Source organism: Armigeres subalbatus, chromosome 2, assembly GCF_024139115.2.
Source record: "Armigeres subalbatus isolate Guangzhou_Male chromosome 2, GZ_Asu_2, whole genome shotgun sequence".
NCBI classification, from domain to species: Eukaryota; Metazoa; Arthropoda; class Insecta; order Diptera; family Culicidae; genus Armigeres; species Armigeres subalbatus.
Window position 1 is genome coordinate 103,173,680 of NC_085140.1, and position 27,300 is coordinate 103,200,979.

At 41.5% G+C, this 27,300-nt stretch overlaps 1 long non-coding RNA gene across 1 annotated transcript in view; it reads left to right on the forward strand.

Moving 5' to 3' along the window:
- Nucleotides 1–26,857, forward strand: part of LOC134214814 (uncharacterized) — a 58,343-nt gene extending 31,486 nt beyond the window's left edge. Inside the window, exons 3-4 of the long non-coding RNA XR_009979923.1 lie at nt 9,188–9,633; nt 26,347–26,857. This is a non-coding gene — a long non-coding RNA (uncharacterized LOC134214814). The remainder of the gene's footprint in view (nt 1–9,187; nt 9,634–26,346) is intronic.
- Nucleotides 26,858–27,300: the final 443 nt, after the last annotated feature.

Here is a 27,300-nt window from a genome sequence, read left to right on the forward strand (position 1 = left end):
GACGAGGATCCAAAATGAAGAAAACGACGGAACGGAAATTCAAAATATCCAATTTGGTACAATAGGCGGACAAAAAAAATTAAAGTATCGCAAACAAAAATTACATAAAACATGCAAGCTAGACAATACGAATGAAAATTGGACAAATGATTAGACAATTGCGATCAATTAAAACCAGAAATTGATGTAGCATTCGAAGAGCACAACACGAAAACAGAAAACGAAATAAAGTCATGCCCAAAGTACTTCTTCAATTACGTAAAATCAAAATTAAAATCAGATTTTCATCATCTAAGTATTTAGATCAGCGGTTCTCAACCTTTTTCTTGAGTGGTACCCCTTCAAACTTTCGCATTAATTGAGGTAGGCTTTCAAGTCTTTGAAAGAATATTTTAGAGCCTTTTGAATGGAGCCTTCCGAGCCTCTTGAAATAAGCTTCTGAATCTCTTTAAAGTAGGCTTCCGCACCTTTTGACAAGAGGCTTCTGAGCCTTTGGAAAGGTGACTTCCGAGCATCTTAGAGGAGGCTTCCTAGCCTCTTGAAAGAAGGCTTACGAGCCTCTTGATAAGATGCTTTCAAGTCTCTTGCAAGGTAGCTTCCGATCCTCTAGAAAGAAGGCTTCCGAGCCTCTTGAAAGGAAGCTTTCGAACCTCTTGAAAAGAGGCTTGAGCTTTCCGAGTCTTTTGAAAAGAACCTTCCGAGCCTTTTGAAAAAAGGCTTCCGAGCTTTTTGTAAGAAAGCTTCCGACTTTCTTGAAAGGAGTCTTCTCTGAAAAAAGCCTTCATGGCTCTCAAATGGAGGCTTCCCAACCATTAGATTCTAGTTTTTAGCTCAAAAGCATATTCCTAAAATATTATTCAACATTTTGTTTAGATCAGGTAGATTGCATTGAAGATTTTCAAATTTGCTCATTCGACGTTTCATCCGTTTTATCTTTTGTTCCGCTGTCCTTCATACGCTGAGGTGGTTGAGCAGGGCAGGATTCAATTGGCTTTGATTTACAGATCGCCATGTTTTCTGAGACATAATTTTGAGACAGTTTGAAAAAAAAATTCTTCTAAAAATTTTGTCTCTGGGGGGGAGTGTTATATCCAAAACCACCCCCGTGGCTACGCCACTGAATCAGATCATGGTAAACGCTTGGTCCTGGTCCTGACGGTATTCCACCGATATTTATGAAGAGTCTGGCTAAAGAGCTGACGGCACCTTTGTTTTGGCTCTTCAGATTGTCATTGGAATCCGGAAATTTTCCCAGGGTATGTAAAAACTCCTATAATCATGTGCCCATCTTCAAATCAGGCAAAAAATCTGACATTCGCAATTAACGTGGAATAGCCATCACCTCTTGCATTCCCAAACTTTTTGAATCTCTTATCAATGAAAAATTTGTGAGACTCTAATTTTGTGGCCCCGGAACCGCTCAGTTCCAGAAGGGAACTGGCCTAAACTCCTAGCTGCTGGTCAAGCCACTCTAGCTGATAAATCTGCTGTAGTTGTATACCATTCGCCTTCAGCAGCAGTAATGGGAAGAAATAATTCCCGTTCGTCGGGCAGTGGCTATTGTTTGCTGTAGCTGCATATCATCGTACAGTCAGTGGAGCGCATGGGGATTAAATTTGGATTTTATTCGGAAGTTTCAGCAAGGATTGTGGAATAAATTTGGCGTTGTTCTGTTACCGTTCAGGTATGTAAGAACCGGTATATGTCTTGCCGAAGTTTAAATTTTGATAAACTACATCTGTATTTCCACTCCCTCGCATTTCCTGGCTTGAAACGGAATCTGAGGCATTCGTCCGTATATTGGAGGTATTCTCTATTGGAGAATTTGCTGTTTTGGCTTCGGCTGCCCCCCTGCTTCTTCTCATAGGTGAGCTGAACAGTATATGTCCTGCCGAAGCGGACAATATTGAATACTACATTTCCTTTTCTACCGATTTTGGATTTGCTGACGGTTCTACGACTCTGCGAGTGGAGTAACGTATCTGCCTAACGACATTGTGCAAGTTTCCGTGGAGCGACGACAGCAACATGAAGCCCATTACCAGGAACGCGGATACACTGAAGAGTTTGACGACGAGGCGAGTTTGACGACGATCATTAAGTAACATTAGGCAGTATGTTAAGAACTTTAAGGAGGGTACCACTGTCGTTCAAATCAATGTTCGTCTCGAGAAGTTAGATGTATTGTGGGTTCAGATAAGTGAGGCAATCTGGGAAAATACAAGCACACGAGGACTTTAAGGAGCAGGAGCAAGGAGTTTGCAAAGGGAGCAGTTGGAGATGGAGAACCGCTACTACGATGCGAAATCGTTTCTGGCGTAAAAAGTGGGAGAGGTTCAGAATAATTCCGTCCAGAACCAGTTGACTCGTCATGGAGATGTCTGTCTACGTGGTGGTATGGATCACGTTCGCCTACCTCAAATCCAGCTGCAGAGTGTCGACGGCAACATTGACGATTGGCTCAGCTTCAGGGATCTCTACACGTCTCTGATCCACGAGAAGTCATACCTACCCGATGTGGAGAAATTCCACTACCTCAAGGGATGCTTAGCAGGCGAAGCTAAGACACTAGTTGAAAAGATCACGAGGGACAGGTTGCATGGCAGTCATTGCTAAAACGCTACAACAACAGCAAGCTTTTACGGAAGGCGCTCTTGAAACTGCCGTCCCTCACCAAGGATCTCCACAGGCTGGTCGATGGGTTCGATCGTGTGATTCAGACCTTGGATCAGATCATCCAACCGGCCGAATACAAGGATCTGTTGCTGGTTGAACATCTAAGCGCTCGTCTCGACCCGAGCACACGACGAGGATGGGAGGAGCACTCGTCGACGAAGGAGCAGGACACCATAAAGCACTTGCTGGAGTTCCTGCAGCGAAGAATTCATATTCTCGAAGCTTTAGTACCAGCGAAGGTGGAGTCGAAAGTTGTATAAATAAGCTATTTTCACCGAAGGTCAGCAACAGTGCCGTACAGTCGTAAAACGCGAAGTGTCCCTCATGTGCGGAAATCCATGGCCTTCACACGTGTCCATCGTTTCTAAGGATGTCGCTGTATAGTCGGGCGTCCTTTTTGCGAGAAGCATCCCTCTGTCGCAATTGTCTCAAACGTGGAGAGTAGCCAAGCCAAGAGTAGCCAAGGATCACCGAGGAGATCTATTTCAGGAGGTAATCCTAAACAGGGTAGCACAAGCACAAACTGCAGGGCAGCGAATGCTTTAGCGGTCAAATCTACTTCTTCTAACGCGGCGCATTGTGTTTCGTCACAAGTTCTTTTGGCTACAGCTGTCGTAATAATAGAAGACGATGTGGGTTGTCGGTACCCAGCACGCGCTCTTCTGGACTCAGGTTCCGAGTGCAATTTTATTTCCGCAAATCTTTCCAGAAAGCCAACATCGCGATTCCGGGCATCGGGCAGTCCGGAGTGAAGGCAACTCACAGTGTCATCAAATCTCGCGTTTCGTCGTATGCTCGATCCATGGAATTCCTCGTCCTACCGCAGGTTACAGCGAGCCTACCAACCTCTACAGTTCATGCAAGTGGAAGGGACATTCCGAAGGACATCCTGCTAGCAGATCTGCAGTTTTTCCGCTCGAGGAGGATCAACTTGGTTTTGGGAATCCAAGATTTCTTCAGCTTCTTCCCATCAGGAAGGGAAATCCCGTTAGGCAAGGATCTACCTGTGCTGACGGAGTCCGTTTTTGGGTGTATAGTGACAGGTGAAGTAACATTACTCATCACATTGCTTCTTATCATGCATATATTATATATTGTATTCATCTATAATCATTTTTTCAATGGATTAACGACAGGTTATGTCGTCAGGGATGGTTTTTTCGATACAGGCCCGAGGTCCAGTGAACGAGACGAGCCAGCCTTGGGCTGAAAGATACGAAAGAAATCATATATCGGTACAACTTTGTTGTATGAGAAAGGCAAAAAAAAAGTCCAGTGATATTTCAAACGAAACTGCACCGTATTACGTAGTGCTTACAGGAAGTAGTTATTTATAATCTGAATTTAAAATGAAATTGATGTTCCAGAGTAAAGTATTGAAGCATATTAGCCTTCCAGGATTATCTGCCAGATCACTATTTCATGTATTCTCTACACATGCCTTAATTTCCCTTACAATATAACTGATTTGACTGTAAATATATGAGATGGGGTTGGGAGGGTGCATCAGGGCATCAATGAAGTTACAACTGGACAATGAAGTGGTAGCCAATCGGAGTCAAGGAAGGAAAGTAACAGACGTTCGCGTTTATTACTTTTATCTCCAACAGTTGTTAACCAGTTGACGCGCCCTTCTTCAAACAAACAATCCCGTGGAAAGCTTGACAAGTATTGCAGATATCATTATTATATTTGTTGGATCATTCTGCTGGAAGGAAATTCTCATTTTCCCGTGGGTTTCGTGTAAGTGTCTCTGCTTACAGGTCCACCACCCCCATTTTTGGCCCCTTCATACAGCAATATGTTGAATTCAAAATGATATTGAAATTTGACTTTACTGTTAAGTGGAACCGCATGCGGAGCAAGACTCCAGCCAGGATGGTGGCTAACTGCATACATACATACATAGTGACAGGCGAAGTAACATCGGCGAGTCAGGCGATTGGTTACACCTGCTACATGGTGATATCGCAGTTCTAAGTAAGTTGCAGAACGAAGATTGGCAAAAAATAGAGTGCAGAAGCAGTACAGTGGTTTCATAACCAAACAACTCGAGCTCGGTCACATGCGAAGGGTTGCCGAATCGGAGGAGATGGCAAACAAACGGGGATTCGTCACGTCGTGCGGTGATCAAGAAGTCAGACATTTTGAAGAGTAGCCAACGAAGTCTCCAGTAACACTTCTACTGGAATCAAACGAGCAGCCAACTATGGCGTGAGTCATCGACAATCGAAGAAGACGACGAAGAGCAGGGGACGTCGAATCCACGATCGAGTTGAGGCGACAGCTCGACGCAGTGATCAACAATGAATGATTTATTATGGGAGTGGGCTTCCAACCTTCCGGAAGTACTCAAGGGCCTTCAAAACGAATACTTGGTGCGACGGATTCGTACGAAGCGAAGAGGGTTATGCTTCAAGGCGAAAATTTTCTGTAGACTGGATATGTTCGAGCCGAGGATTACAACAGCAAAGGATCTCATGAAGCGGTCTAAACAACGAGAAATTTGTCAATGATATGACTCGCTATCCGAATTGGTGGGTGAGGAATGAAAAAAAAGCCAAGGCAGTGAAAGTGAAAAAAGTGAAAGTGAAAGCCAAGGCAGCGGAGGATGGAAGCCAGCCAGCCCCCACTTTGAGGGAAGTTAAGGATGATATCCAACAGCTAAAGATCAATAAAGCAGCTGGTAAGGATGGTATCGGGGCTGAGCTCATCAAGATGGGCCCGGAAAAGCTGGTCACTTGTCTGCACAAACTGATAGTCAGAATCCCGAGAAACTGAACAGCTGATGGAGGAGTGGAAGAAAAAGATTATATGCCCCATCTACAAGAAAGGCGATAAGTTGGAGAGTGAGAACTTTCGAGCGATCACCATCCTTAATGCCGCCTACAAATTGGTATCCCAGATCATAATCCGTCGGCTGTCACCATTAGTGAATGAGTTCGTGGGAAGTTATCAAGCCGGCTTCGTTGACGGCCGCTCGACAACGGATTAGATTTCAAGGCGGCATACGACAGTATAGACCGCATAGAAAATGGAAAATGAATATTATGGACGAGAACAGCTTCCCTGGGAAGCTTACCAGACTGATCAAAGCAACGGTGGATGGTGTGCAAAACTGTGTGAAGATTTCGGGCGAACACTCCAGTTCGTTCGAATCGCGCCGGGGACTAAGACAAGGTGATGGACTTTCGTGCTTGTTGTTCAACATTGCGCTAGAAGATGTCATGCGGAGAGCCGGTCGATTTATTTGTTTTGTGGATGACATGGACATTGTCGGCCGAACATTTGCAAAGGTGGCAGAACTGTACACCCGCCTGAAACGTGAAGCAACAAAAGTTAGACTGGTGGTGAATGCGTCAAAGACAAAGTACATGCTTGTGGGCGGAACCGAGCGGGACAGGGCCCGCCTGGGAAGCAGTGTTACGATACACGGGGATACCTTCGAGGTGGTCGAGGAATTCGTCTACATCGGATCCTTGCTAACGGCTGACAACAATGTTAATCGTGAAATACGAAGGCGCATCATCTGTGGAAATCGGGCCTACTACGGGCTCCAGAAGAAACTGCGGTCAAAAAAGATTCGCCTCCGCAGCAAATGTGTCATGTACAAGACGCTAATAAGACCGGACAATTTCTAGGCCCTTGTTGTTGAGAACAATCAAGCGCTTTGGAATTTCGGGTTCTGCATATAAATGGTTTGAAAGCTATTTGTCTGATAGAACCCAAAGGACTATTTTTAATGATTTTGTGTCGAGCCCCGTGGAGAACACACTCGGAGTGCCACAGGGGAGTGTATTAGGGCCCATTCTATTTATTATGTACATAAATGATATGCGACGAGTTTTACGATTTTGTGATGTTAACCTTTTTGCTGATGATACCGTAATATTCATTGCAGCTAAGAACCTAGATGAAGCCGTTTCGCGCTTAAATGAAGATTTGCGTTCTTTAAGTAGATGGTTAAAGTACATTAACAATTAAAATTGAATATAAGTAAAACTAAATTTATGTTGATTTCATGAAACCGTATAGATGTAGATGTCTCTGTAAAAATCAATGATGAGACAATTGATCGCGTACGCGAGATTAAATATCTTGGCGTGATTATTGATGACAAGCTCAAATTTGACACATATTGACAATGTTATCAAGAAAATTGCAAAGAAGTATGGAATTCTCTGCCGATTGAAAAACGACTTAACTATTGCTAGCAAAATACAATTGTATATATCGATCATCACTCCTCATTTGGACTTTTGCTCTTCTATATTGTTCCTAGCTAATGAAACGCAAATATATAGATTACAGCGTTTACAAAATAAAGTAATGCGTTTGATTTTAAGATGTAATAGATTCACTTCTTCTACTTTTCTATTAAGTGCCCTGCAGTGGCTGTCTGTGAAGCAGAGAATAGTATATTTGACAATGGTGTTCATTTTTAAAGTAGTTAACAGTTTGCTGCCTCGATATTTGTGTGATCGAATTGAAAGAGGAAGTGATATTCATAGCTATAACACTAGAAACGCGGAAGAATTAAGAACACCCTATTTTTTGAACGGAGCTTCACAAAACTCTTTGTTTTTCAAAGGAATAAATGTTTTCAATTCGATGCCTACACATATAAAACGTGCAACAACACTTACGCAATTTAAGAGACAATGTATTTCACACGTCAAAGCTGCTTTTTGAACAGCTACCTGATCATTTTTTTAGTTGATAGACACGTATATTTTGACGAAGTTTTTTCGACGGATGATTTAGCTTGACCAAATGTTTATTTTCTATTTATTGGGGCACATATAAACTATAACTTTCGCCTCGATGATGATGATGGATTTTATTTTATTGACGTACTGTTAGTTTACCTTTTTTTTGAGTAGTCTACGAAAGTTTGAGTCTCGCACGCGGAATGCAGGTATAAATGATTTTGAATTGAATGATTCCTTGATAAGTAGCAAGCATTCTGGTAGATTGTTTTATATTCGCGTCTATTGCCGAAACTTCTGATATCGACGGAGCGGTAACACAAGATTTGGCTTCTGTGTTGTCGTACAATAAATTTAACTCTGAAAGATACTTACAAGTTTTTATCTGCGGCTTGTATTATGACTTTATGAAACGCATTTCATTCTGAAACTTTTGAAATCTGTGCGAGAGGTATCACAAGTTTTACATTCTTGTTTAACTGTAAGTATCTCTACTGATGTTTACGAAAGTTCGAAGTTGAAATCAACAGCTCATTTTTTCAATTATGTTTTTGCTGTATAGTAATGGAAATTTTTTAGGAATTTATATCTGTAAAATAATCGGATCGTTTTTTTTGTAAATCTGATTAAATTGATCTTAATTAAATATCTTAACGATAACTCGTCCAGCTCAAACCTTTGTAGGGGAATGTGGCGGGACCATCATCATCATCATCATCAAACAAGACTGTGAATTCCCAAACAGAAGTGTCTAAAAAAGCGTATTCTTCCGTACATTAAAGCCCACAAAGGACCTGTAAAGTTTTGGCATGACTTGACACGCTGTCATTACAGCAGAGAAGTGCTGCAGTGGTATCGAGATAACCAACTGCCCTTAGTTTCGCACAATTAAGAAATATTGGGCAATTGTCATGCAGAAGTTGAAGGAGAGTGGAAAGGTGTCTAAGGATGCGACAGAAATGAAAAGATGGTGGAAAAAAGGCCGCTCAGGTAATCCAACAGAGTGTCCAAAAAATAATGAGTGCTGATCGAAGCAGAGTTCGAGATTTCATAAAAACGAAATTGGAATAATTTTTTCGCTGTTTTTTTCCTTAAAAGATCAATAAATAACCTTCATTTTCAGTACCTAACATTTTTATTTCAATTATATGGCTCCAAAATAAATCAGTTTTTTTGCATCCCAATATTAAATGACTCGAGCTTTACATTCGATCAACTATTTATGTTTGTAGAATGTACATCCTGTAATATACTTTGGATGATTACATTCAGAATATCAAAAATTACTTCTATTTTATATTTATTACATTTTCCAGCAGAATTTTGTTTTTTTTTTTATTAATAGTTAACTTAAAGGGTCCCACAAGCGCGCTTTGAGCTGTTTTAGTGATTCCTACACAACGAACTTTAGCAACAAACACGCATAAGTCGTTTTACAGCTGATCGGACGGAATACTATTATTGCTCGCCCACACCGTACAGCAACATGCAGTGACTAGGCACCAGAACGGTCTTGAATCTAACGTTTCAATTTTATTCAATGGATATATCAAGCATGAAGTAGAACTGGAAAAGTTTGAAGAGAAATCAGAGGTTTGAATAATTTATATTTCCTCACACTTCAACAGCCAAGTTTGTGTTGTTGTAGCGATCAAAAACATTCCTCACCTTTACTTACATTTCATAGGATTTCCACTCTCCCTAGCCGCACATACCTGCGCACCATATACGAACCTATACATCTGCCAAGAATATTCCTTCCGATTGCATTCAAGAAACTTTTCTTTTTTTGTTGTTTCCAGCTTCTGCACATGTACTGCCGCATCGGAAAGTGAACCAAAGTCCCTTCCCCTCGCCACCGGAAAAATGGAAGACAAATTTTCCGCCCGTTTGACGTCATCAGCACAGCCGGGGGTGGTGGCGGTACTGACTTTGGCTTCGAGAAGGCAATCAGCAGCAACAACGACAAAAACATCACCAGCAGCAGCAGCTGTGGCGGGCACCATCTGCAGCGAAGCAAAGAACTACAGCTAGGAAGTGGAAAAGCCCTTGAGATTTGAACCAATAGCCAGCGGCAGCAGCATCCGTTTGCTTTTGTGCCAGGTGATTTTCGAAGAGGATTGCTATTTTGACGTGAAAATCCAGTGATCTGTTCTGTGCCCCAGGGAGAAAGAAAAAACGAACGAACGAAACAAGAGCCTCAAGTGCGCGTTGCGAACGAGATACGTTCCCGAAACGTTTTCCATATGTGAGTTAATGCTTGTTTTATATGATGCGTTTCTTGGAGAAAATGATGTGTGTCGAATTTTGATGAAACTATAAAGATGTTTTTACTAGTTGGCAAACAATCATGATTATTTTTAGAATTCATACCATGTTCGTGACTCAAATTCATTTGGTGTTATTTGCATCCAGTATCACGAAACAAAGCAAAAATATATAAGGGAACTGTCCCGATCTTCATCTCACTGAACATATATTCAAACAAAGAAATATAGTACGTTTCGTCTCTTCTTTTAGTCAACATGCGTGCTCACTGCTGAAAAAAATCACAAAAATAAGAAACAAATCATATTGCTTTCCATTGCTATGTTTTTGATGGGATGAATATCGGATTCATGAGATAAATTCCTGGAGTTGTTCCCCTATTTTCAAAGAGCCAATTTGCAATATGCAGAATGCTAGATAAAAAAAAAATCATTTGTTCTGTTGATTTTTTAAAGCGGGGTCCTCCATGTAGTAGGTAGTTGACAATTTTCCAGAATACATATTTTCTACAATTTTAATTTATCTATTTGTGTACTACCATGGCTACAGTCTGCCCATTTGATTTACCGCTTTCTCTAATTTTATCTACGGTTTTAAGATTATTTGTCTTCTTGCACGCGACCGTATATGAGCAAATCAGACCACCTTCCTTGAAAAAAAAAAACAAGATCATCGTCATCGACAGACTGAATACTGAAACACCTAGCATTAGACAACGGACAGGACATGCTCGAAACAGTGAAGAATTTTTCACTTTACGACAATTTTCTTCCTACACTCTGTACGCAAATGTGTCCAGAGGACTGATGTCGCTAACCGCACGGCCGAGAAACCCACAATGAAGATCAGTTTACACGTTGATACTATTTCCTACTTGGAAATATGGCAGAAGGAAGGTCGTTCGATTTATATCGTCACCAAAATGGCCCAAGTTAACAATTACACACGGCCAGGGAATCAATATTCGAGCACCGCCTAACAATATACCCTTTTTCGTCAACAGAGTTTGTTACTGACAAACGCACTTAGCGACAAACCTTTATCAGAACCCGAACACAATATGACAAGAATCATTTGCCTTGCATGCTCTGATATTTCCGAGAATACGATGCTAATTTTGTAATCATTGTTCGATTCTCGAATATTTCCATAAAAGCAGAAACTATGATAGCATAGAACCGAAATTTGCTCTACAAAAAATGCAAAATAACGGGATGAAAACTTAACAACAAGATTGTCTTCTTTTTTGTTGCTGACAAAAATTTTCGGATCTTTGTCATTATTATCTCCGACAAAAACAAAGCTTTGTCGTTGGTTCCCTTTTGTCGCTTGTTTCGCAAGCGCATTTCAGAAAAATTGATTCCCTGCACACGGCACATACAGTGGTATCTAAAGTGAAAAAAGCGCTATCGGTAATAGAAATAGCACTTTGTTCTTTCTTGGATATTGAAGAAGCTTTCGATAATGCTTCTTATTCGTCAATGGATCGTGCCATGAAGAAAAGAAACTTCGACACGAACATTATCAAATGGATTCACACCATGCTTGCAAAAATAGAAATCTCTTCAGAGCTGGGAAGTTCGTCTCTTACAGTATGGGCAACAAAAGGTTGCCCTCAAGGAGGGGTCCTCTCACCACTAATGTGGTCCTTAGTTGTAGACGATCTTCTAGGAAGCTTAGAAGAAAAAGGTTTCGAGGTTGTAGGCTTTGCTGACGATATTGTCATCATAGTGAGGGGGAAATTTGACAATATCATTTCTGAAAGAATGCAATGGATGGGCTCTATATTTTACCCAATCGTGGTGTATTCAGGAAGGCCTTAGCATTAATCCGTCAAAAATTGTAATTGTACAATTCACTAGGAAAAGGAAATTTGATCTAAAAGCTCTAAAGCTTGGAGGACTAGAAATTCAGCTTAGAGAACGGGTCAAATACCTGAAAGACATTCTGGATTCTAAACTGAACTGGAATGCTCATATTGAGTATTATTTGAATTTTATTTGAAATTTTCGTTGGCTTTTTTCGGTGAGTACATACGCACTAGGCTCAAAGTAGAAGGGAGCAATCGAAAGTAATGAAGAACAGAAATGAAAGATATCGCAAGTGAGCGACAAGTATGAAATTTTTTCTTTATAGAAGGTTAAAGTGTGCAAGGGCCATCAGTGAACAATATTGATTGAAATCGCTGTTATTTTGCCTAACGTCCACCCAGGAACGGCTTGGCTGATAGCGTGGGGACTATCATACCAAGACAGGCAAAATAACAGCGATTTCAACCTGCACATATTGTTCGGCGTTTGAGAACGGTTCTAGTGATCAGTGGCATATTTTCAGAGATGCAACGGGGTGGTACGTGAAAAATTCTAATAAGTAACGTCGTCTCGTATTGCATCTCTGAAAATATGCCACTGATCACTAGAACCGTTCTCAAACGCCGAACAATATGTGCAGGTTGAAATCGCTGTTATTTTGCCTGTCTTGGTATGATAGTCCCCACGCTATCAGCCAAGCCGTTCCTGGGTGGACGTTAGGCAAAATAACAGCGATTTCAATCAATATTGTTCACTGCTGGACTTTGCTCACTTTATCATTCTTTAAAGACAAAAATTTCATACTTGTCGCTCACTTGCGATATCTTTCATTTCTGTTCTTCATTACTCGATTGCTCCCTTCTACTTTGAGCCTAGTGCGTATGTACTCACCGAAAAAAGCCAACGAAAATTTCAAATAAGAATCTCACGGTGATGAATCCTCCCAAACAGAGAATCCAATTGGCAAAAGCAATAAAAAACTGCGGTTCGATCTCGATCGCTTGGGCGAAGTAAGAGCTTGCGGGTGGTACGTGAAAAATTCTAATAAGTAACGTCGTCTCGTATTGCATCTCTGAAAATATGCCACTGATCACTAGAACTGTTCTCAAACGCCGAACAATATAGAGTTGAAATCGCTGTTATTTTGCCTGTCTTGGTATGATAGTCCCCACGCTATCAGCCAAGCCGTTCCTGGGTGGACGTTAGGCAAAATAACAGCGATTTCAATCAATATTGTTCACTGATGGCCCTTGCACACTTTAACCTTCTATAAAGAAAAATTTCATACTTGTCGCTCACTTGCGATATCTTTCATTTCTGTTCTTCATTACTTTCGATTGCTCCCTTCTACTTTGAGCCTAGTGCGTATGTACTCACCGAAAAAAGCCAACGAAAATTTCAAATAAGAATCTCACGGTGATGAATCCTCCCAAACAAAATCATATTGAGTATCGGAAAGACAGTGCCTTCACACAGTGCCTAGTGCCTTCCAGATATGCTCTAAAACATTTGGAAGAAAATGGGGCTTAAGACCAAAAATGATAAAGTGAATATATACTTCCATTATTCGTCCAAAACTGATATATGCTGCTCTTGTATGGTGGCCAAAAACAAAAGAGGCTACTGCACAGAAGAAGCTGACAAAACTGCAAAGGTTAGTGTCCATTGCTATAACGGGAGCGATGCGGGAGCACCCCTTCAAAATCGTTAAATGCAATTCTAAATCTGCTACCATTGTATGAATTCGTGCAGATAGAAGCGGAAAAGAATATTCAAAAACTTAAACGATTGAAGTTATTCAAGTTAGGCGATATAGTGGGCCACTTGAGTATCTCACAAAATTTTCAATATGGGCCAGTGATGAATATGAGTGGAGACTGGATGAAACCTGTGGAGAACTATGATATTCTTTGTAACATACGTGAGCCATCACGTATGGACTGGGAAGTCGGAGGTCCCACTGTTTAGGACGGTTCCATAAAATTCTACACAGATAGTTCAAAAATAGGAACAACAACGGGAGCAGAAATCTTCGGCCCTGGGATAGCGATCTCAGTGGCAATGGAAAACTATCCAACGGTATTCCAAGTGGAGGTTTTTCCTATAATGGAATGTACTAATATCTATGTAGGGAGTAAATATAGACATGCAAATCTTTGTATTTTCACAGATAGTCAAGCGGCACTCACAGCATTGAGTAGCTTAAAATGTACATCAAAACTTGACTGGGACTGCATTCTTTTATTGTGAAAGGTGTGTCAGGAGAACTCCGTAAATCAGTAGATGCTGGGTCATTAGGCCGAATGTTCATTAGGCCGAATGGTCATTAGGACGAATAGCCATTAGGCCCAATGATAACTGGGTAGTGAGAAATGAGTTGTGCGAAGTGAGGAAGAAGGAAGAAGGAAGAAAGAAGAAGGAAAAATAAAGAAGGAAGAAGGAAGAAAAAAATAATAAGAAAGAAGGATGACAGGAGAAAGAAGACGGGAGATAGAAGGAAGAAAACGGAAGAAAGAAGAAAGAAGAAGGAAGAAGAAGGAAGAAGAAAGAAGAAGAGAGGTGAAAGAATATCGAAATAAGAGGGAAGAAGAAAAAAGGAAGAAGGAAGAAGGAAGAATAAAGAAGGAAGAATAAAGAAGGAAGAAGGAAGAAGGAAGGAGGAAGAAGGAAGAAGAAAAAAGGAAGAAGGAAGAAGGAAGAATAAAGAAGGAAGAAGGAAGAAGAGAGAAGGAAGAAAGAAGGAAGAAGGAAGAAGGAAAAAGGAAGAAGGAAGAAGGAAGAAGGAAAAAGGAAGAAGGAAGATGGAAGAAGAAAGAAAGAATAAGAAATAAAGAAGAAAACGGAAGAAAGAAGAAGGAAGAAAAAAAAAGTAGAAGGAAGAAGGAGGAAGGAAAAAGAGAGAAGGAAGAAGGAAGAAAGAAGAAGGAAGAAGGAAGAAGAAAGAAGGAAGAAGGAAGAAGGAAGAAGGAAGAAGGAAGAACGAAGAAAGAAGAGGGAAGAAGGAAGAAGGAAGAAAAAAGAAGCAAGAATGAAGAAGGAAGGAGGAAGAAGGAGGAAAAAAGGAAGAAGAAAAATGGAAGAAGGTAGAAGAAAGAATGAAGAAGGAAGACGGAAGAAGGAAAAATGAAGAAGAAAGTAGGAAGAAGGAAGAAGGTAGGAAAAAGGAAGAAGGAATGAAGAATAAGGAAGAAGTTAGAAGGGAGAAAAAGCGAAGAAGGAAAAATTAAGAAGAAAGAAGGAATAATTTAGAAGGAAGAAGGAAGAAGATAAAAAGAAGCAAAAAGGAAGAAAGAAAAAGAAAGAAGAGTAAAAAAGAAGGAGGGAAGGAAGAAGGAAGAACGAAGGAAGAAGAAAAATGGAAGAATGAAGAAGGAAGAAGAAAGAATGAAGAAGGAAGAGGGAAGAAGGAAAAAGGAAGAAGAAAGTAGGAAGAAGGAAGAAGGAAGAAAGTAGGAAGAAGGAAGAATAAGGAAGAAGGAATAAAGAATAAGGAAGAAGTTAGACGGGAGAGAAAGCGAAGAAGGAAAAATGAAGAAGAAAGAAGGAATAGTTTAGAAGGAAGAAGGAAGAAGAAAAAAAGAAGCAAAAAGAAAGAAAGAAAAAGAAAGAAGAATAAAATAGAAGGAGGGAAGAAAGAAGGAGGGAAGAAAGAAGGAAGAAGAAAGAAGAAAAATGGAAGAAGGTAGAAGGAAGAAGGAAGAATGAAGAAGGAAGACGAAAGAAGGAAAAAGGAAGAAGAAAGTAGGTAGAAGGAAGAAGGTAGAAGGATGGAAGAAAGATGATGATGATGATGATGATGGTCCCGCCACATACCCCTACAAAGGTTTGAGCTAGACGATTTATCTTTAAGATATTTAATTGTTATCAATTTAATCAGATTTTGCAAAACAACAAACGATCCGATTATTTTCACAGATATAAACAACAATACAAATGATCATCGCTCTCCAACAAAAAAAATATAAATAAGTAAAAAGAACCGTTGAGTTCTACTGCAGATGTTCACAAGCATCATCAGTGATACAGCGAGTCCGATACAAATACAAAACTTGTGATACCTCTCGCATGATGCTAAAAGTTTCGTCAGGAAGCGCGTACTCAAACCATTCTCGCTAGTTCCAATCAATTTACTGTACAAAGCTCGACAACATTCAAAACTTGTGTTACCTCTCCGTAGATACCAAAAGTTTCGAGAAAATCGCGTTCTATCTTAGAGCTCACTACTTTTCTATAGTGTCTTTCAAACAGTTTCAAATATTTCAAATTGTAGTGATAAATACAAAAAAGCCATTTATACCTGTATTACGCGCGCGATTCTCAAACTTTCGTAGACTACACATAAAGAGTTATACATCAACAAATAAAATAAAATCATCATCATCGAGGCGAACAATATAGTCTATAAGCGCCCTAATGAAATAACAAATCATTTACATTCGTCCAAACAAAAATATCCGTTATCACAAACTTCGTCAAGATACACAATTAGTCAATAATAAAAACATAAATAAATAGCTGTTTAAAAAACAGTTTTCACGTGTGAAATGCAAAGTCTCTTGAACTGTGATAGTGTACTTGCTCGCTTGATGTGTGCAGGCATCGAATTGAAAACATTTATTCCTTTATAAAACAATGAATTTTGTGAAGCACCATGCAAAAATAAGTTGTTCTTATTTCTTCCGCGTTTCTAGTATTATATCCATGAATGTCACTTCCTCTTTCAATTCGTTTACACAAATATCGAGGCAGCAATCTATTTATTATTTTAAAAATGAACACCATAGTCAAATAAACAATTCTCTGCTTCACTGATAACCATTGTAAAGCGTCCAACAAAAAGGAGGAGGAAGTGAATCTATTACATCTCAAAATCAAACGCATTACTTTATTCTGCAAACGCTGTAACCTCGATATTTGTGTTTCATTAGCTAGAAATAAAATGGAAGCACAAAAGTCCAAGTGAGGAGAGATGATTGACTTGTAGAACTGTATTTTACTCGCAACAGTTAATTCGTGTTTTAATCGACATAAAATTCCATACTTCTTGGCTATTTTCTTGATGACATTGTTGATATGAGAATCAAATTTCAATTTATCATCAATAATCACGCCAAGATATTAAATTTCCCGAACGCGATCAAGTGTTTCATCATCAATTTTAACGGAAACATTACCAATGATACGATTTCGCGAAATTACCATGTATTTAGTTTTGCTTACATTCAATTTCAACTGTTTGTACTTCAACCATCTACTTAAAGAACGCAAATCTGTATTCAAGCGTGAAACTGTATCTTCGATAGTTCTAGCTGCAATTAATAGTACGGTGTCATCCGCGAATAGATTAATATTACAAAATCGTAAAACCCGTCCCATGTCAAATAGCTTCTAAACCATTCATATGCAGAACCCGAAATCCCAAAGCGCTTTATTTTTTCCAGCAATAAGGGCCTAGAAATTGTCTCAAATGCGCGTTTAAGATCCTCCTTAAGGTCTCCGAGCCTTCTATCAAAAGTTCGGTTTTGGAGTGATCCTGTAGCCTTTACATATACTTCGTATACGAGAATGACAAAAAGGGCCACGTGTCACATCCCAATATGTATAAAGACATAAACGAGAACCTTCTTACAAACGAGCGTGAGATAGATGCTCCAAATGTGGCGGCAGCACTACGAAGAGCACCTGAATGGCGATGTGGCAGACAATGGTGGCGGTATGGTAATGAACCTGGGGACATGCGCGCAGGACATACGTCTCCTGCTCCAGATCTCCATGAAATCCAGGGCCCTACTTAGCCGTGCGGTAAGATGCGCGTCTAAAAAGCAAGACCATGCTGAGTGTGGCCGGGTTCGATTCCCGGTGCCAGTCTAGGCAATTTTCGGTTTGCTCGGGTATAAAAGTATCATCGTGTTAGCCTCATGATATACGAATGCAAAAATGGTAACCTGGCTTAGAAACCTCGCAGTGGATAATAATAATAACTGTGGAAGTGCTTAATGAACACTAAGCAGCGAGGCGGCAATGTCCCAGTGGGGAATGCCAAGTCACATGGCCACAGTTTAGGAAATAAGGGCTCTTTTGGGGTCAAGCAAGACTACCCCTACTCCCAGGCTGATCCATTAACAGATGATTACCAGATGACTGCCACTCCGCACACGAGCCAAGTGGTAAACGTATAATCGTTTAACCCACATCGGTTACAGTTCAAAGAGTTCTTACTATAATTTGTATCACGCCGGCCAATCGACACACCGAGCCAGGAAAAGCTCCCTCCGATGACTACACACGGAACATGCTACAAGCGCTCTATGAATATTGTTTGTTTATCCCAGAATTATCGAGAAGATATCCTCCTTCTTAGCGTCAACCTCAGCCAAAATCGAACGACGCAAATTCTGAATAATAAAAAAAAAAAAAAATTATGAAATTAATTTGCAATTACAATCGGCAATAGGCTACTAGTGGCTCTATTTCATCGCAAGGTAGATAACAACGGGTCTGGGTCATTTGGCATAAAGTCATTTGGCATAACGCCATTTGGCATAAGGTCATTTGGCATAAAGGCCATTTGGCATAATGGTCATTTGGCATAACGGACATTTGGCATAATTTAGAACTGCAAGAAAAGAGTGGGTCATTTGGCATAATTTTGAACTGTAAAAGCGAAAGGGATATTTCATGTAATGTTTAGCGTAGATTAAGTAGGTCGAGGCTGTTTTCTGATAAGTTTAGACTGATGGTAGAGATTTTCCGGAAGAATGAAAACAAAACGGCAGAATTGCTTCTGAGGGAGGGATCACATCCATCATTAACTTATTCCGGCCACATGCCTACTTTTAAAGAAGGGATCGCATCCATCATGGCCTTAATCCGGGCATGCGCCTTAAGACCGGATCTAATCCACCGTTTCCTTAATCTGGCAAGCGCCTAACTTTAAAAACTCAAGCAATACACTTGTCGTAGACGAGTTACTAAAACCAATCAAGTCACATATGAGTAACTGCCACCAAATCAATCTGAATTGTGCTACTCGGGGAAGAGATCACATCAACCATTGATTTATTCCCGTTAAGCGCCTACTTATAAAGAAGGAGTCACATTCACCATTTGCCATAATCCAGGCAGGGCCTACTTTTAAAGAAGGGATTACATCTACCATTGCTTCAATCCGGGCAAGCGCCTACTTTCAAAGAACGAATCAAACCCTCCATTGCCATAATCCGTGCAAGCGCCTATTTTTAAAGAAGGGATCACATCCACCATTGCCTCAATCCGGGCATGCGACTTCTTTTAAAGAAGGAATCACATCCACCATTTTCATAATCTGGGCAAGCGCCTACTTTTAAAGAAGGGATCACAGCCACCATTGCCTCAATCCGGGCAAGCGCCTACTTTTAAAGAAGGGATCACATCCTCCATTGCCATAATCCATGCAAGCGTTTACTTTTAAAGAAGGGATCGCATCCACCATGGCCTTAATCCGAGCATGCGCCTACTTTTAAAGAAGGGATCACATCCACCATTGTCTCAATCCGGGCAAGCGCCTTCTTTTAAAGAAGGAATCACATCCACCATTGTTATAATCCGGGCAAGTGCCTACTTTTAAAGAAGGGATCACATCCGCCATTGCCACAATCCATGCAAGCGCCGTCTTTTAAAGAAGGGATCGCATTTACCATGACCTTAATCCGGGCAAGTACCTACTTTTAAAGAAGAGATCATATCCTCCATTGCATAATCCGGGCAAGCATCTACTTTTAAAGAAGGGATCACATCTTTCATTGCTATAATACGGCCACACGCCTACTTTTGAAGAAGGTATCATATCCTCCTTTTCCATAATTCGGCCACACACCTACTTCTGAAGAAGTGATTACATCCACCATTGCCCTAATCGGGGCATGGCCTACTTTTGCATTGCATTGCAAATGCATTCTTTCCACGAGAGGATAATGTCTTTTTAATATTGTTATCGACGGGTGTTATATTTACTATTCCGGAGTGCTTCCTGCACCACTTAGTCACCATTCAGCGAACGCAAAGAAAAGTTATGCCAAATGTCCGTTATGCCAAAAGACCCTTACCCCTGGTTACAATTATGCCAAATGTCCGTTATGCCAAATGACCGTTATGCCAAATGACCTTTATGCCAAATGACCTTATGCCAAATGGCGTTATGCCAAATGACTTTATGCCAAATGGCCCGCTCCCGATAACAACGTGGGTCTGTACAGAAACGTCATACTTGGGTATCGAGAGATCAAATGCAGTACTAGAAATGATCTCCCGCCTGTGCCTTACAGTTACGTCTTTATTAGTCTTTGGTATAGTTACACTCGTTATCCAATATTTTTTTCTGTAAAGTCAACATCCGGATCGCATCCTGATGAACAATTTTTCTAAAGCTCTCTTCTGTGATTTTCCACAGCCAATCTAAAATGCTGGACTACTATGATCCATCCGTTCTGAAAGGGTTAAGCTAAGGGTTTATTGAATATAATAAAATAATTAGTAGGTAGGTGGGAGCTCAGATGAAATACCTTGGGCATCCATGAAAAACCACCATTTCGAGCAGGTGGGAGCTGAAGGCCCAATTCTTAAGCACCCATGAAAAATCACCCTCGGGCAAGCACTGGCGCTTGAACCTAGCTATTTAGCACTATAAAGAATGAAATAACTTTACAGAACCCGTAGCTTCCGGGAATGAAAGCGCACCTAGAAATGGAGCTAAGATTGAGAAGAATAACACCCTGGAGCTGGTCCTGGGACGGGGGACAGAGCGAGCGGCTAGAGGAAGGAGTGGTGCAACAGCGACCCTCTAGTAATCGGGCTCAACCCGTATCGCAAAGCCAGAACAGAAACGGCAGCAGAAGAAATCACCAAGGCAATGCTGCACCTGCTGGTGTTGCTGTTGGGATCGACGTCAATCACTCACGTTAGCGGGCCGCCGACGGAAACGGATAATGTGGACAAGGGAGATGAATTAATACGTGATCCGTTGCTACTACCTTTGCACCAGGATGGAGACGGATATGTCCGGCAGACCGGCGATGCTGGAGATGTTCAATGAGAGGTTCCCTCGGTGTAGGGGAACTGGGGGTAGGACGCCCACGTTAAGGAAAATGCCATTTTTATCAATGAAAACCACCATTTCAGCCAGTTTTCATCAGCGCATACTGAAGAACAGCATATCTGTGACTGACTTCCGATAACAGATATCTAATTGTCCATTTTATTGCACAGAAATTTGATTTTTAAAAAGCACCCGAAAAAAAATGATTTTGAAACCATGCGGGGTGAGATGCGCCAGTGGATGGGTTAAAACGCGCATGTGCTTATCGTACTGATTTTCATTTTAATTGCCTACATTAAGGCAATTAACCGAATGTTTCAGCTGTTTCGGTCATACGAAATGAGCATGGGCGTAATGCCCCACACCGACCTCAGAAGTTTGAAGGCCCATAAAATTGTTTTAAAACCATTTTTGACGACGATTTCGTGTGGAACATAAAGAACACGAGTAAGCAGCATGGCTCATGGCTCAATTATTAATTTATCAATGTATAACAGCGACAGAAAGACTAAATTCCACCGAGCTAGAATTGCATCAAAACACGCAAAAATCGTTTTTTCGAGTTTTTCATGTATAACTAGAGAAAAATCATGAAATATATGTATCCAATGGCAATATTTTTCATTGCTTTATCGTATAGACTATTGAAAATAATCAAAATGGGGATATTTAACCTTATTCAGGGGTGGCGCGTTTTAACCCCTATGGGCGTGCTACCCCCACTTCCCCTACCTCAGCTTGACCAGAACAAGTTGATAAGAAAATTATTTTGAGCTTTTTAGTGGAATGTCTTCACTTGTCATAAGACTCCAGAAGATGTAGAGTACATCAAGCGGGAAGTGCAGATGGAACTATGAGAGGAGGAGGAGGCTAGATCGAGCGATATGCGACGTCTAGAGACCCGAATCGCCATACTGCGTTTAAAGATTGGTCGATTAATACAGTACAAGCAGGGGAACCGATCAGTGAGGCTAGTTTGGAATGTTGCTGAAACCCAATTGTGATCTCACCGTGGCGAACATAGCTTAGATCCTCGACACCCATGTACAGCGGTTGAGTGCTCTTACTAAACGATTGCAACGTTATGGAGAATGTTCCAAGAGGAAGGAACAAAACCGAACGTTCAACACACAACCGAAACAACAAAGCCGACTTTGGCGAAGGCCTTCCGGAGATTGAAGAAGTCACTCAGTTTTGGTCCAATCTGTGGGATAACCCCGTCATACACAACGGCGATGGGGTGTGGAAGGCAGAAGAAGAGCGATATTGTGTTGGAATTGGAGACATGATCGCTATCAACGTGACCGCCCAAGACATACGTGAGGCTACCCGGTATACCAGGAATTGCTGCACCAGGACCCGATTTTGTGCATAATTTCTGGTATAAAAAAACTCACAACGGTCCACGAGCGGATGGCGGAATGCTTCAACGTGGTACTAGATGACCCCGGGCAGCTACCGGAGCTCATCACTAGGGGTGTCACTTAACTTCTGCCGAAGGATCGGAACACTCATCGGAAATAGCGAGGAGGGTGCAGAACCATTGCGACAAAAAGGTTGTCGACGCAACACACGAGGCTGCAAGGATCAGGCCATCATTGATGGAGTCGTTATTGGGCAGGCCATCCACAAGCAAAGTATCCTGAGCATGGCGTATATCGACTATAAAATGGCATACGACTCAGTACCTCACTCGTATCTTCTTATAGTACTGCAGTTGTATAAGATAGGCGATAACGTGCCTTTGTTGACGTACAGTTTCGGGGTGGTGAAGTGGGCCAAGACTGACTTGAAGGCGTTAGAACGAGCAGTACGAGTGGTGTTCACTAAGCATCGCATGCGCCATCCAAAATCGTCCATTGAGAGAGTCACCCTGCCACGTACAGTAGAAGGAATAGGCGTCACCGATATGCAAACACAATGTGTTTTCTTCATGGGGAGCCAGAACCTCCACGAAATCTCTTGAAAGGAGGCTTCCGAGCCTCTTGAAAGGAGGCTTCCGAGCCTCTTGAAAGGAGGCTTCCGAGCCTCTTGAAAGGAAGCTTCCGAGCCTCTTGAAAGGAGGCTTCCGAGTCTCTTGAAAGGAGGCTTCCGAGCCTTTTGAAAGGAGGCTTCCGAACCTCTTGAAAGGAGGCTTCCGACCCTCTTGAAAGAAAAATTTAGAGCCTTTTGAGAGGTGGCTTGTGAGTTCCTTGCAAGGAGACTTTCGAGCCTCTTGAATAGAGGCTTCCGAGCCTCTTGAAAGGAGGCTTCCGAGCCTCTTGAAAGGAGGCTTCCGAGTATCTTGAAAGGAGGCTTCAGAGAGGCGTAGAAGGAGGCTTCCATTACAAGCCTCTTGCAACGAGGCAACTAAACTTTTCGAAAGAAGCCATAATGCCTTTCAAATGGAGGCTTCCGTCAGATTCTAAACATAAGTTTTAAAGCATATTCTTGATCTTGACATATTATTCAACATTTTACTTCGATCAGGTAGATTTAATTGAAAACGTTTATACGACATTTTGTCGTTTTGATCATTTCTCCCACATATCTTTATTCACTGTGCTGGTTGTGGTGGGTAGTATTCAAAAGACTTCGATTTACTGATTCCATATTATATACAATCAGAGCTTTAAATATTCGAATATTTTTTATGAAGCCCATCGGTCTTCTTTGTCTCTTCACTTCTAAACATATTCATATTCGGCTCTGCACAGTCAATTTTCGGAATGAACATGGGTCAGTGAGTATTAATTTGAATTTCACAAATTATCAAATTATCGTAAAACTGAACACATGTTTGATGATTTAAATAATTACATGCATAGATCTAGTCCTGACGTTTAATTGAGGGGCATTTTTAGCGACAAATCTCAGTATAATCAATGCTAATTATGTTTTTTTCGCGCGCAGTTGCCATATTCAGTGGTAATCAATTGAATGAATCTATGAAGCAGTAAACTGAGTAAGTCATTCTATGTTTTGAATGATCAAAAAACGATTGTCAAAAGTCGGAACGAATATGCTTCATGAAAGTGAATATTTCATGCTCTGTATACAATACAAAGTTTTGAACTTTGAGAAATACACAATTATCGAAACTTCAACGAATTCCTCCGGAAGTTCCACCAAGAATTCCTTCGGAAGCACCTCCAGGAATTTCTTCGGAAGTACCTCCAGGAATTCCTCCGTCCAGGAACTCCTCCAGAAGTTCCTCCAGGAACTCCTCCAGAAGTTCCACCAAGAATTCCTTCGGAAGCACCCCCAGGAATTTCTTCGGAAGTACCTCCAGGAATTCCTCCGTAAGTTCCTCCAGGAGTTCCTCCAGAAGTTCCTCCAGAAGTTCCTCCAGGAGTTCCTCCAGAAGTTCCTTCAAAAGTTACTCCAGAAGTTCCTCCAGGAACTCCTCCGGAAGTTCTTCCAGGAACTTCTCCAGAAGTTCGTCCAGGAATTCCTCCAGAAGTTCCTCCAGGAACTCCTCCAGAACTTCCTCCAGAAGTTCCTCCAGGAATTCCTCCAGAAGTTCCTCCAGGAACTCCTCCAGAAGTTCCTCCAGGAACTCCTCCAGAAGTTCCTCCAGGAACTCCTCCAGAAGTTCCCCCAGGAACTCCTTCAGAAGTTTCTCCAGGAACTCCTTCAGAAGTTCCTTCAGGAACTCTTCCAGAAAATCCTTCAGGAACTCCTCCAGAAATTCCTCCTGGAACTGCTCCAGAAATTCCTCCAGGAACTCCTACAGAAGTTCCTTCAGGAACTCTTCTAGAAGTTTCTTCAGGAACTCCTCTAGAAGTTCCTTCAGGAACTCCTCTAGAAGTTCCTTCAGGAACTCCTCCAGAAGTTCCTCCAGGAACCCCTCCAGAAGTTCCTCCAGGAACCCCTCCAGAAGTTCCTCCAGGAACTCCTCCAGAAGTTCCTCCAGGAACTCCTCCAGAAGTTCCTCCAGGAACTCCTCCAGAAGTTCCTCCAGGAACTCCTCCAGAAGTTCCTCCAGGAACTCCTCCAGAAGTTCCTCCAGGAACTCCTCCAGAAGTTCCTCCAGGAATTCCTCTGGAAGATCCTCCAGGAATTCCTTCGGAAGCTCCTTAAGGAATTCCTGGAGGAATTTCCGGAGGAATTTTTGGGGGAACTTCCGGAGGAATTCCTAGAGGAGCTTCCGGAGGGATTCCTGGAGGAACTTCCGGAGGAATTCCTGGAGGAACTTCCGGAGGAATTCCTGGAGGAACTTGCGGAGGAATTCCTGGAGTAACTTCCTAGGGGGTGACCTGAGGGTGACCAACCCCACTTGGAAGTACGCAGCATGAGTTCCATTCGCTTATTTGTGAAAAATCACAAATTTTAAGCCTTCGAACCACACAAATATGTCCAATTCCGAAAATGTCCTCTTTAGGTTCCCTACGGGGCCCTCCTTAGCCGTGCGGTAAGACGTGCGGCTACAAAGCAAGACCATGCTGAGGGTGGCTGGGTTTGATTCCCGGTGCCGGTCTAGGCAATTTTCGGATTGGAAATTGTCTCGACTTCCCTGGGCATAAAAGTATCATCGTGCTAGCCTCATGATATACGAATGCAAAAATGGTAACCTGGCTTAGAAACCTCGCAGTTAATAACTGTGGAAGTGCTCAATGAATACTAAGCTGCGAGGCGGCGCTGTCCTTAGGTTAATTATTAGTTTTTATGGAATTGTAATACATCCACCATTACGCTTTTTTTAGGTACCCCTTGGAGCCAGCTAAGGCACCCCCAGGGGTACATGTACCCTAGGTTGAGAACCGCTGCCCTAGTGGGACTAACCTACAATGTACTACGCGTCTCCATGCACGATCCATACCAAAATACTGATTCGCCGACGCGTGTGTTGTTCCCTATGGGGCCCCATACACGCTCCGACATGTTGTACAACTTTGACTCCGCCCCCAGGAAATTTGGTTCGGTCAGAATAAAGTCGGACCGTCTGTGGGCAAGTAGTAGTGTCCAACGGTCGTCCAACTCGCTCACAGACGGTCCGATTTTATTCCGATTAAAACAAATTTCCTGGGGGCGGAGTCAAAGTTGTACAATATGTCGGAACGTGTATGAGGCTACAAGGATCTGCCAGCTAAAAGCGTTTTGCCTCATGAGTTTTCCGGCAACGGAATATCACCATCATTCTGACATGTGAATAATATCAATATGTTTGATATTTTAGGATGGTATCAGCTAGTCATATTGTTCAACTGTTGCTTGAAGTAGAAAAATACCCATGAAAATCGTTATAACTAAGACATTTAAACAGTCTTTGCTTAACTAGGGCACATTGCCCCCTTCCCCTATTGAAATTCCTGCCTATTCTGAAAGAACAATGCACCATGCGTCCGCTTTTTACATTTTATTGCAAATGGAGCGTCATTGCACGTTTCGTCAGCATGCTATAAATTTGTGTTTTCAATGCTTTGCAGTCTGTTACATCAATTTTATTCTCTACCCTTAATAATATTGAATGCAATGTTGCTCCACCTTGACAGGGTAATTCAGTTGACTTGCAAAAAGTTGAACATGTTCAACTTTCTTTCCATTCGAGTGAGAGATTAAACGTTCAATGTGTTCAAGTAGGTAGAGCGAGTGGTTCATTTCCCTTACTCTGTCAAAATGTAGCATCAGAGTGGTGCTATTGAGTTTTTTCGAACACGGTGAAGCCCCAATCGAATTCAACAAAGAAAAAATCTTGCACATCAGTAATTTATTATTGAATGTTTTGTTCTTGTTTCTTGTACATGTTTTGAAAAAAAAACTAAAACTAAAATTTTCATGAAATTTGATAAAACTCTAATCGTAAATCATATTTTCTCTTGCATTCCAGGTGGACAGCAGATTGGTCTCAGTGAAAAAGAAAACCCTGTACCGACTACGAACACTTAGAGCCGCAACACAGCAGCTCAGTTGTTAGAACAGTGCTTATTCCGTTCGGCGGTCACCAAGTGGAAAGTGAAACCACCGCATCGAGTCGGTTTGCAAGCCAGAAGGCTCCCCGAAACGCCGCGACCACGAATAGGATATATCCGCGCGCGGGAGTGTTTTGCGTGCCAAGGGTGAAGATTCGCCGTGTTTGTTTTCCCAACGTCACCGACACGCGACACCGCCTACCGTTTTGTTGGCTGGGCTGGTCTGGTTTCTCCGTTGTAGCGTTTCGGAAACACGGCAAGGTATTTCCATCTGTTAAAGAGAGTCTCTGTTTAGAAGAAAGGTGGGCGGGCGCGGTTGGGTTCTGTGTGGAAACGCTAAACGTGCCGCATGAGGAAAAGCGAGAAACAGCGGGAGTTACAGCCAAGGGAATTTTGTGAAACATTAGACGAAGCTCATCACGGAAGGAAAATAACAACAGAAGGTAAGTTGAAGCTGGTGAATAAATGGAGGACTGTGTGGCTTTATTTAGTAGAAGGTGGTGTAAAAAAAGGGGAGCGGTTTGTGTGAACGCATTTAAAAATATGAAGTTGTCTTAAACGGTGCATGTTTAGTCTTTAGAAAGGATTAAAGGCTCAGAAGATGATACCTCTTTACAAAATGTCTTTTTTGTGACTGTAGAGATTTGGGATAATTCATTCAAGGTAAGCAATGTTTTTTTTTTTTTGGATTAGATAAAATATGGTTTCTTTTTGCAATTGTCGGTAATGTTCAGAGTATTTCTAAGGTATTCTATGTATGAATTTATTTTCCTTGGCTGAAATCTGGACATATTGAGACATATTGCATTTTGTTTACTGATGCTCGACTATAAAATCATAGCCGAGATCAAATAACAAAATTATGTAATTGA